This window comes from Ambystoma mexicanum, chromosome 1q (assembly GCF_040938575.1).
Source record: "Ambystoma mexicanum isolate Mex_15411 chromosome 1q, UKY_AmexF1_1, whole genome shotgun sequence".
Taxonomy (NCBI): domain Eukaryota; kingdom Metazoa; phylum Chordata; class Amphibia; order Caudata; family Ambystomatidae; genus Ambystoma; species Ambystoma mexicanum.
Genome location: NC_090922.1, coordinates 576,263,847 through 576,276,429, shown reverse-complemented (window position 1 = coordinate 576,276,429; position 12,583 = coordinate 576,263,847). Strand labels below are relative to the sequence as shown.

The window sequence follows — 12,583 nt, the reverse complement described above, 5'->3', positions numbered from 1 at the left end:
GAAAAGCAGGATTTTTAAACACTGACCCCAAAAACGGATTGACATGTTTATCTGCAGTTTAAATGTGAAAATATACCACTGCTAACAGGAATAATGTCAGGGAAAAACACATGGTGCGTGTTGACAAAAAGTAATGCATATTATGTTTCACATACAAAATACCAGTGACATTTGAAAAGCTACTTTGTTTTCATGAAAAAGTTTCTCTGGGCAAACCCTTTTGCTGGCTGTTGGACACATGTAACCATGAACTCCCCCACTGGAAAGTGACAACCCCCATCTAATTACAACTGCAATAAAGTGTGTCCTGCAAAAGGCGTGGAAGGTCCCCAGTGTTCCCCACACTTGCTAGCTCTGAAGGCAGTTACTGCAGGACAAGTTCCCCTTTGCTGGAGCCCAACAAAAAGGTGTGAAGACCTGGGGGCTACAAATTCAAACAAGGAACCAACTTCAAACAGCAAGCTGCAAACACATAGAAAATAATAAAAACTCTGGTTACAGGCTGACACAGTGAGACCATATAGCCTGAAGGCAGGAGAATGGCCATTTGTCCAACATGAAGTCATTTAAAATGACTATTATAACTTAGGCCTTTTTCACAGCAACCATATGGTGGATTTTCTTCATTTATGTACAATTTTTTAGGTCATTTCCTGGCAATTTTCGAGATATAAAATTCATCCACCTGCGACTCAGGGAACTGTAATGGCCATCTAAGATGTGTTACTGGCTGATCTGAAAATGTTCTAAATGTGAGAGTTGGTGAAAGGGTGGAGGGTGACATTGGGAATATGGGTAATAAGCTACATATTCATAACTGTTATACGTTTTGGGAAAAGGGCAGAAAAGTGCCACACGGCCGTGCAAAATGGTGCAGACCTGGCATTCATCTTATTTAATTCCCTGTGATTAGCAGAATCAACAAATATGAATATAATGGCAGTTCTTAATAAAATTATAAAGGTTTGGGGCATAACTGGATTATTGCAAAATGTTGACATGAGAACAAATAGAGCTTGTAACTTAAGCTACCAATCCTGACTGGGAGGCTAGGTTTGGGAGGAGAGAGAAGGGTAACTGTCCAATCCTATTTGGGTGACTTGCAGGGCACTTCCCCAAGATTGTAAAATTGGTGGTGTCATCGCTGCTATATAAGGGGGCCTGCACTAGGAGGAGGGGACAGAGCTGCTGAAATTTACCATCAAAGAGCGCTGATGAAACTTAACATTTGACAGCTGCAATGAAACACCATAGGAGATTGCTGAGAGTGCTTCTGGGTGGAGCTATATACTCTAGGAAGGCCTAAACACTGACTGGGCCCTATGGTGGAGAGCGGGAGGCCATAATTGATAGTGGAGTGACCAGACCCCTGCCCTATCTTTCCAAAGGGTCCTGGTATGCAGCTGGCTGTCCTGAACTTTAAACAGAGGCTTTCCATGCAAGTAGAACTGAGCCTTAGGAAACCAACATGTGGGGATCTGCTTGCCTCAAATCCTTTCCCTTAATAGTGAGCGCGAGAGCAAAACTGTGTAGAGTCTTAGCCTATTTATCTAAAAATATCAATTTAATTAATTCCCTATTTGGTGTAACACTACGGGTGATTTTTGTTAAAATTCGAAATGTACAAAGCTCACTTCCCAGTGTGTGCTGAAAAACTATAGCCTATAATTTAATTGTGTAATCCTTTTTGTCCTGTTGACCCTGACTTCTTTAAGGAAGAGGGGTGTCTTGGTTCTTAAATCTGTCCAATCTTTTTGTTGAAATTTCCCCTAACACAGGCCTTTCAGTGGAGGAGGGTGTGAAATCCAAAATTCCCCAAATCATTCCCATCTTTCTGTCTGACTTCCCCAACACAGGCCAAAGTGGGGGAGGGGGTCTGAGAAACAAACCTAAATTACCCTGGGCCTCATTACGACCCAGGCGGTAAGTTACCGCCTGGGCCGTGACTTTACCACCATGGCGTAAACTGCGTTTACGCCATGGTGGTAGGCGGACTTACCGCCACATTCCGAGGTCGGCGGGGCGGTAAGTCCCCAATCCCCATTTACCCTTCCCCATTCCCATTTATGCCCCATAGGGCATAATGGGAGTGGGGAAGGCGTTAATTACGCCACCGTAAATTACGGTGGCGTAATTAACTCCATGGTCCCTTAGCGCCATGGATTTTAACACCTGCTAAAAGCAGGTGTTAAAAGCTCCATGGCGCTAAGGGACCTCGTACTCAGGCGGTAAGGGTCGGCGCTGTTTACGCTGCCGTAAACCCCTTACCGCCTGGGTCGTAATGAGGCCCCCTGTGTTTATTTTAAACCAAAAGTGTGGGTGAAATAATAATTGCCATATGTATTTGTACCAATCTTGAAACCCTACTGCTAGCCTTTTAAGCGTGCAGGAAAATCAAAATTGGACAACACTACATTTATAATTGTTTTGGTTATTGATTAGTTTAATTATTTTTCAAGTGAAATTTGTAGAAATTAAAGAATTGTGATTTGTGTTTTTTAAAACAAATTTGTGTAATTGATTTGAGTCACAAGAAGTTAACGGTGAGCCACAAAGAAGGTGGCGCGTGTACTTCAGTATGATTTCTATTACTTTTCATTTAAATAAATACAAATATATTTCCTGCACAACGACCTGGTCCCTGGCTCATTGGTAGCTCAGTGGGAGGGATCCAAGGGGCATGATATGCGTCTGAAGTAGGGCTGAATAAAAAGAACCCGTGCAACAGTTTGTTGTGTCTCACCTTGAGTGGGGAGGGAAGGAACTCCCCATGTTGAGGGTGGCGTCTCAATAAACCGTTACAGCATCGTGCACTCATTGGTGCAGCAGTCTGATAAATGCCACAAGATAAGGCCATCCTTGTTCTAATTATGTACTTTGGGGTAAGGGATGGGGCAGTCACAAGGGTTGGGTGCAACCAGTCATGCATGATGCTCGGGCCGCAGATGCTGGTGTATGGTTCCCATGGACCACCAGACGATGCCCCAAACATGTTCATATTCAAGGGATCTATAGTTAAGCCTCACAACAACCCTAGTACCTTTAAGAGACATCAAAACATCAAACACCCTATAAATAATAATGCACTCTCTGGGGGCGAATTCCCTCTGGGGCTTGCCATTATAGTAGGGAAAAAGCAAACAAGATATGCGAAGTGTGCAAGCCACCTATTGAGGGGTCCCACGAGATGCACCCGTCTGGGAACAAGAAAGCAAAGCAGCGTGCACGAGGGCAGGCTTCTCGGAGGTGTTCCAGCAGCTAGTGCTGAAGAGGAGGTTGCTGAGAACATCATGGGAGAAGAGGAGGTGGAGGAGTTTCACGAGGAGATTTGGAAGAACAACTGGTGTACGGAAGGAGAGGACAGTATTGCGGAGGAGGTTGGAGAGAAGATCAAGAGGGAGGCAGCAGAAGGCCTTAAGGAGGAGCAGGTCTCTGCAAGGGGGAATGGCTGAGGGGAGGAGTAAAGGAGTTACTGAGAAAAGGAGTGGACCAGAGCGAGCAGGCCAGCCTAAAGCCAGTGCAGAGCATGTTAGGGGGCAGAGGAGGTACAAGCATGTGGTGAGGTATCAAGGAGGCTAGGAAAGACACAATGTAAGGTGCAGGCGAGGTCCTCCTATGAACAAGGCTATTGCGACAAGGAGGCATGAAAGAAGAGTGTTGGGGATGGAAGCCACAAATCTGAGACAGGGAGGAGGCAAGATTATCCAAGGTAAGCCTAAAGAGAGAGTGAAGTTACCAGCCTGTTGATGGTCGCTTGGGGGAGTATGTACATAATCACCCCCTCCCAGCTGTGATGTTTGGCCAATCCTACCATGCAAGGACACAATGAGCACCGGAGACCCAGGAGGGGGGGTCTCCCTGAAGACGAGAATCAGGGAACCTAACACTTCTGAGTGCTTGAGAAAGATCTATACAGTTGGTAGGGTATCCTGGAGCGGAACACTTTCAAGAAAGCAGAGACTTCAAGGGCTGAGAACCAACGAGAACCCCCCCTGCTTGTGGACAGTTTTACTTAACTGTTCCCTAGTCTGGCCCATTCAATAACTATCCCCAATAAACCTCTGCGCCTGCCCCGTCGTCCCCACAGTGCCACAGAAGGGGCATGCCCTAAGAAGCTGGAGGCATGGCCTGCCCAATGCAGGTGAGCATCTAATGGCTGAGACCGATACACTTCTAAACCGAACCGTTCTTTACAGAAGTTAAAACAAGTGGTATGTTACTGTGACTTGTAAAGTGAACCGCAGACATGTAGCACGATCTCCAGGTGCTCTGCTGGGTATGAAGGAGGGTGTGTGTTAGGTTAGTGGGGCGAGAAGCAAAACACTACATAGTTTCGCTGCTGTGTAGATGCGGGCAGCGAAAGAAACCAAGAGCGTGTACTGGATACTTATCTAGGCAGCAGTGAACGCGCGGACTCGCACACTCTGAATTCTGACAGTTCAGTGGATTGAGACAGCTCTACAAATAGCGGTTTTCCCAGGATCACACAAGATGCAGGGAAGCCCAGTTTCCTGCTATCATATTGTATGTCTCCTGCAACAACAGTATGACAACGAGCTGCATTGCAGCAGCAGGCAACCTCAATACTACCCCTGCCACCCTGGCCAGCACCCACCTATATCACTTGTTCATTGGGTATGAACACCTGACTGGTCACTGCTTTTCTAGTCCAGCCTGGGGGCAGGTGTTCATCGCTCCCCTGTTTCTGAGGTCGCCAGTTATTCCAATGTGTCCCGCAAGTAGCTGCCGGTGGAGGGGAAGAGGGTACCTCCCCTTCGGGGGAAGGGGAGGCACTTACTTTGCGCGTGAACTAATTGATGAGGAAGGGAACGTGAAGGCCAGTCAGGTCACTAATAATCTACTAACCTCCGCTCATATTCTCATTTGTGTTAAATGTGCAGAAACACAGCCTTCCAGTTGTCCAGGTCAGCTTGTGATTTTTTTGCAGGCCTTGTCGTTTTACCTCATGTCGTTTTGCGCTCCTGCACAATACTTGTAGTTTTCGTTTCCGCTGTACATGCAGGACCAAGCGTGCCGGAATACAAAGTGATGGGAGCCTAAAAGCCACCGCGAGATCTCTGTAAAGTCGCAGCTGGGTTAAATGTCAAGCCCTTGTGATAGACACCTGCTCATTGGCGCCCGTGGGCAGTTTATTGGTGATGTGATTGAATGGTAAGGGCCCATACAAGATTAAACAGATGTTAATGAAATGGTTTTGCTAAATTATTCATTGTGATGTTTATGTTCTTGGAAGCAAGAGCAGTGTCTGAGCAACTTGGGGATGTGTGACCTTTGGGCATTGGGATGCAGATGTGCCCGCCTCCCCTTTAATAACCAAAATATTCTACAATCATAACACAGATAATCTCATTAATAGGCCTCAGACTGCCAACCCAATGCAAAGCCCTGCTGCGCATGTAGCACCGGTCACACTCATGATGGCTTGCACTGTCTCCAGAACCTTTCAAAGCTATGCTTTATTATTTGCGCTTCTTAACCAGTGATTCGCCCAAAAACGGGTTTCGTGGCGCTGAGGTAAAGTGGCAGAAATAGGGGGAAAGCTAGCTGGAAACGCCCGGGTTTTCCCAATCCTATGGTAAGGTATAAGACGAGTAAGAGAGCGAATGGAAAGAGGCGGCGAGTTCAATAGGGAGTGGGCCAACGCAGACACGGATTGGCCAACCTTTCTAATGTTCTGGAAATGAGGGATATTCAAGAGGAGCCAATCAGAAGGCTGATGCACTAGAAGAGGGTGATAGGGGGACATGTGTGCAGAAAGGAAACTTGATCCACACAGGGACATCATTTCACCAAAACCACAGGCATAGAGGAATTGACATCATGAATCCGATGACATCACAGGAAGTGACATCACATGACCGTTTAACCCCCAACATCACAGAGAGTGATGTAACATGAATTTTGATACCAGTAATGTCACAGGAAGGGACATCACGGATGTAAACAATAACAGGGATTTGTGTAAACTAAATACAATCGGTTTATAGGGAACAGAAAAGGCTATTTTAATGAGTGCCCTGTTAAGAGCTAGCTGATGCTTTGTTGTGTCAGAGATGCAGCAATTGTTTGCCAGGGGCACACACATAAAAACATCATAGGTCAGGGGCACCCCTGTGTTATGCTAGTACAGTCTGACATGGACAGTTACTGCCATTCTGGTGAATCCTCATAAGCCACGTATAAGTTACTTCATGCAAAATACAGCCTCAGCTGCCCATGTACAGCCATTATGGATGGTTTAGCCTCACATGTCAATGTGCTGCTTTCTTAGGTCACATGCAACATCAAATTCCAAAGTACTGCCGTCCGATGCCAGGGAAAGCCTTATAACCAAGGTGTAATCATTGTATGCAAGGTACAGTATTAAAGACCCATGTACATGATGTAAAGATTGGATGTCAGGGTTTACTATCTTTTTACTGTCATTGAGGGTTTGTTAAAAGGTTGGGCAACGTAAAGCAGAAATCCGATTTTTCCAGATGCAGGCTTTTCATGGCCCCATACCTCACAATTGACTCTATTGCTGGTGAGTTGGTGGATGTAGCAAGCAGGGAGCCCTAGAGAGGGGCTCCTGGGGTATCTCTGGATTCCCTCGTGGTCTTTCTTTCCCCACCTCTCTAAACTCACAATACACTCACAATATACCCAGACCTCGTCCCACTGCTTGCTCTTGTTAGTGCAACCCCGGTCTGCTGAAACCTACCTGTTCTTACTAGCTAGGTTACTAGCCAGGTTTCCTCCTCCGGATTGTTTTGCTCACCTTCTGATGTTCCTGTCTCGTCTCTTTTTTTCTCTCCAGGTGTTAGTCAACTCTTTCCCCTGCAATGCCTTTAATACTACCAGCACATGCTCCATGGACGTCATTTCACCAAAATGCCTGGGGTAGCGGAAGTGACATCACACAAGCCTTGACCCCCTGATGACATCACAGGAAGTGATGTCTTTTGACCCCATCCCGAAGTGATATCACGGGAAGCGATGGAACATGACCTTTCACCCATTGATAAAACAGGAAGTGGTATCACATAGCATTGTACACTACGAAAAATATGGTTATGATAGATGTACATTTCATACAAGAATGGATCGCCATATGTATCGTTAAGATCAGTGTGTATAGGCCCATATTACCAAATTACTGTGAATGCAAGCAGACGTCTATGACCAAATGATAATGATGTGTTATTATATAGCACTTACGTTTAAGCGCTTTATATAGAAAAAATATACACCCAATCTGTGTTGGTACTCATTTATTGACCTCAGAAGGATGAAAGGCTGAGTTGAGGCATTTAAGAACCAACTAAATCAGTGACTCACCCTCTAAAGTGTGCCTGAAATAAAACTTTAATGAGTCTAGCAATTATTGTATAGAATTCCAGAAAGACACATTATTTGGTATTCCTATTCTTTCTTATTTAGGGTCAGTGCTGAAAGTGTTAGACTTGTGGCACTCCTGTTCTTATTTTTCTTCTTTTTTTTAAGGGGCCTGAACAAGAAAGCCAGCCACTCCACAAGTAAAGAGGCTCAAGGTGCTGGCCACAGCCCAGGAGCTTGCATTTTTTTTTAAAAGTTTTTTTTACATTTTTTTACATTTATTTTAGAGGTCGCAAGGGAGACCACAGTGGTCGCAGTTGCAAACTCTGGCGACCCCGAAATGACGTCACTGACATGCTCCTTGCGGTGTTCTCTCTCCATCTTTTAATGGAGTACATCTCCTCCTGATGTAACTTCCTCTGTTTCACTCCGAGTCTCTGATGTTGTCACCTCCTCTTTCTCCTTGTGCCACACGGCATCCTTCTGCACCTGGGCTCCTGCCACCTCCTCTGGCCTTCCACTCTGCTGCCATGATGTCAATGTCTACTCCTGCCACCATGCCTCTGCTGATGTCAACACGGCAACTTCTACTCCCTTAACTCTCATCACCTTCTCCTGTTCTCTTTCTCCCGCTATCATTACTTCCTTACTGATTACACAGCGTCATGTACACAGTCATCCTCTGGTGTCATTAGACCCTTCTTCATTGATTTCCACCACCTTCTTTGGTTCACTCTCACCCTCTGATGTTACCACCTCCTCAAACCTCATCCCTTCTTTCTGCTCGTCACTCCTGCCACTCCTCTGTCTCTCCAGCCTATGTTTCTTCAACCGCTCTTCAGTCACCAGCTTCCTCCGAACAGGTGCCTCCCACTCCAACAACCCACACTGCCTGACTGGACCTAGGCATTTTCTGCTGGGTGGGTCTTCTGGTCAGGGTCTGCACCTTTGGTTGGTAATTAGTACGGTGACCAGACGCCCCGGTTTTGCCAGGACTGTCTCGGAACTGGCCTTCTGTTCCCATGCCCCAAGGGATTTTTCATTGAAAACCCAGTCCCGGGTTTGGGAAGAGGGTCTGGAGATCATGCAGAATCGGAGCTGAGAGTCAAGTGAGAGTATGAGTTCTGATCTCAAGGTAAAGCACAATGTTCATTTACCAACAATTCAACATAATAGTTATAAACTAAATAAATGCAACCAGTCATTTTAAATGAACACTTAAGCCATATATATGCCATTTCTAGGTGGGCTTGAACCACCACCCTTTCATTTAGCTTCCACATCACCGTGCCACAGAGACTGCTATGACAATATTTGCATAATCAGCCCTGGAATACCAATCAGAGCACAAGGCCCATCGCGTGCAACAAGTTTTACAGTCACAGTCAAATGCCCACAGTTTATATTCGGAGGAATGTCTGGAATCACCCACTACTTTTTCCACTACTGAAGTGTGGTCCTGAGATCCACTGTCAAAGTGTAGTCCTACTTTTATGTTGGTCGCCTGTCCTAGGTTTTTATTTTGATAATCTGGTAACCCTATCATTAGGTGAGGTCTCCGATTGGTGCACTTAGAGATCTGTGTGCACGTGTGGCTGCTTTGGGTCCAATGGGCTTGGCCGAGTCTATAATTGGGATATCCGCTATTTTGGTTTTTACTCTGCTGTCTGTGCTGTACCGAACGTGTTGCTGTTTCCAGCTTGTCTTTACCTGGTTGGGAACACACTGGGCAAGATTGTGGGATATGTTGATTTACCAGGTGTGCAGGAAACTAGCAATATGGTATCCATGGTGGGAGAATCTCTTCCCGGGAAACAATGCTGCTGGGACCCCTTTCCCCAAGTTCAATTCTCAGTATTTGGAGAGTCACAAACTCCTAATATTGCATTTGGAGTTCCACAGGGTTCATTGTGGGTCTTGCAAAGTCTAGGAAAGTTCTTTGATGATCCATGGGAGGTGGCAACAGTATCTGAACACTTGCTACAAATGAAGAGTGCATGGAAACCTTATCCCTTAAACGGAGAGCATCTTTTACCATTGTTAGGAATTTTGGCCTGATCATAGAGAGCTTTTGGCTCTCTCGGTTGGGAAGTTGGTGTACTAGGGTTACTCTGTAGAGTCTCCCAAGGGTTCTGGGTAGCGGTAGAGCTATCAGGACTGGGCTTCCCTGGCAGGCCCAGGAGTGGGGAAGATCTGGCTTCCTTGGGCTGGCCTGAAGGATAGCACTGTGACTGTCCCCTGCCATGTGGCAGGGCCCAATGTGGGGTGACTCGGCGATCCTCCCAACAACCCATGGGCCCAATATCCAGTGACTATGGCTCAGATCCCCTGACATCCCACCTTGTGGGTTCCCAGAACCAGGCAACAGCGCTCGTCACAGACGCCATTCATTTATCAACCACCATGCATTGTTGGAATTGAGAAGAGTCGCCCCCCATCTTGCATTCTACATGGCTGAAAAGCTGGGTGTTATCAGCATATATTCAAAAGACAAAACTGAAGGCCTGGATGAGCTCAACTAAAGGGCTGAAGTAACAATTGTAAACAGTTGAGGGTATAGAGAGGAATCCTGGGGAACACACAGGGAATGGAGTGACATTTAGAGGTGAAAGTGTAAACGGAGATAGCCTGGTTCCTGTCTGAGAAAAGGGGGCAGATCCAATTATGGGCATTGTTGGTGCTATCAAAAGATTAAATATAATGTACAAGGATGGAGGGATCAGTGGTATTGAATGAGACAGACAGGCCCAGCATCCCCAAGGCTGTGACCCCACTTTCATGCAGCAGCTGCCTGAGATCGTCAATGGCTGCCACAAATACCATCTCTGTGCCACTGCCAGAGCGAAAGACCACTTGAAAAGGATGGAGAAGGGCGTTTGCCTCAACAAGTGATTGATGAAGCCTAGTGACATGGGTTCAAAGTATCTTAGAAGGATCTGAGTGAAAGGATATAGTTCGAAAATTGGTAGGCACTAAAGAGAAGAGAAGGCTATTTTAAGGGGGCAGCCTTGAAGGCAAGCAGGAGTTGTGCCTGTAGACAGCAAGATGTTAAGCAAGTGGGCCAATAACCTTGGAACAATGTTTAGGAAATCTCATAAGACAGCTGTCAGCTGGTGAGCCAGATTTGGGGGCCATGATTACAGTACACAAGCGATCGGGAAGAATAGGGGGAAAGGAGCAAAGACACGGAGAAGGAGGTATTTAAGAGAGAGGGGAAGGCAATAGGACAGAGAGATGTCCTGAGGTTTATCATGAAAACAGTCAGTGAAGCGGTTGCAAAAAACCTGTGAAGGAGGGATGGAGGGAGTCTCTGCAGTGTACAATGGCAGTTCTTTAAATAGGAGTCAAGAGTTCTCACTGTATATTGGGAGTGTTATCGATATGAAAGGGAAAGAAGTGGCTTTTCTTAGCAGTGTGAAACTGCTTTTTTAAATATCGGTAATATTCAAGACGGTAAGCTACGTTAAAGGTGGGCAAGCAATATAAAAGTTAGGTTCTTTCCATACTTTTATGAAGAATGTTAAAGTAGCAAACTCGGGTGAAAACCAGTCAGGCGTATCGGGTGTCAGGGAAGTTATCCGCGGTTTATCAAGAGCCGTGTAAAGCAAGTTTTCAAATGTGGACTCAACAGTATCTACATCTATAAATAAAAGATTAGTGGTTTAAGAAAAAGTGTTACAGAAAGAAGATGTTCTCAATGGCCTACTTTTATAGACATTTTCTTGGCGGAGAGGCAGGAATGCATCCCCTCATAGTTAAACAAAACACGAATGAGAAAATGATCTGACCACAAAAGTGGGACAGCCTTGAGACCCTGCAGTGGCTTGTAGCTGGAGAAAATAACATCAAGCAAATGTTCCATGGAGTCGGTCAGACGGAGGGCTCACTGAGACAAATGCAGAGGCTCCAGATAACCGAAGACAGTAGAAACTGGAGGCGAGGAAGGAGGTCATCCCAGAGATTAAAATCAACCAACAATGAAATATTGGGAGTCAGCTGTAAAGTCAATGAATGCTTCTGGGAAGGTAGGGTCAGATAAGGGGGAACGAGAGAACACTGCATAGTGTAGGCAAAAAAGACAGAGTGGCAAATGTAACAAGAGCAGTTGCGCATTTGGCCAATGTGGGGTAAAAGAGCAACAAAGTTGCCGTAAAAATTATTTCAAAATGAAGGCAGTGCCTCTGACGCATGAGCTCATGCTGTCGGATTGCTCGTTTGTAAATCCATCCGGGTAGCGGCTACTAAGACATGGCCGGATGAATCACAAAGCTAGCTTTCTGTAATGCTAAGTAAATTAAGGTGGTCAGCGAAAAGAAGATCGTGAATCTCAGATGAGTTTTTAGGAAGGAAATCCGTGTTGATAAGAAAAACAGAACGAGTAGACGAATGGCCAAGGGAGTGTTTGGTTTGCACTAAGAGGGGTTCTGAGAGAGGAATACAAATAGTCATAGTAGGACTGTGGTCTCTAATTAGGTTTCTTCAAGAGGGTCGCTCGATGGCAAGTATTAAAATACATAGTATAGAAGATGGACAATGAAGTAAAGTAGATGTGAAATTTAGGGTTGAGTAGATCGATCAGGCAAGGGAGATGTTCTTTGAAGGGACGGTTTTAAGGTACTTCCTGAAATTCGGGATGCTGGAGGAAAGTCTTATATTCACTGGTAACTTGTTCCAGAGGCACGTGCGTAGGGATCTTTCTGTCCTCTTCCCATCCCCTTTCATAAACAATGGGTCGGCCCCTCTTTTTTTGTTCATGGGGGCCTCACTCGAAAACAGTGCTAATATTTCGACAGAAACACACGCGAGTTTGAGGCTACCCCTCATTGTATTGAGCAAGTGAGATAACCCATCTCAGGAAACGTGCAGTTTGTAAAAAACAAAAACCGCACTTGACCTCTATTTTTATATACAGTAATTTTATTCAAAAACAGAACACATATCATTCTAAAATCGTTAGTGGCATTCAACACAACAATGGAGGTGATTTCACAGATTGCGACACAATACAGATTACAAAAACAACATTAGTGACAGTACTGTTTTGAGTACATAGACTAGACTTAGACCTCTGTTTGATAATTTGTGTTCATCTTCATCCCAAGATGAACTGCATTTTGCGCCCTCCCTGGGAGCGATGTCACCTCCACGGCCCGCAATTCGCCAATAACCGGGCTCTTGCGCTATTTTGCGGTGCAACATCAAAAGAAGCGCGGTTTTGTCTGACACATTGCAGGCATCCTCCTGG

At 45.5% G+C, this 12,583-nt stretch overlaps 1 protein-coding gene across 1 annotated transcript in view; it reads right to left on the bottom strand.

Moving 5' to 3' along the window:
• COLGALT2 (collagen beta(1-O)galactosyltransferase 2) overlaps nt 1-12,583 on the bottom strand; it is a 338,526-nt gene that overhangs the window by 151,709 nt on the left and 174,234 nt on the right. The window lies entirely within an intron of this gene.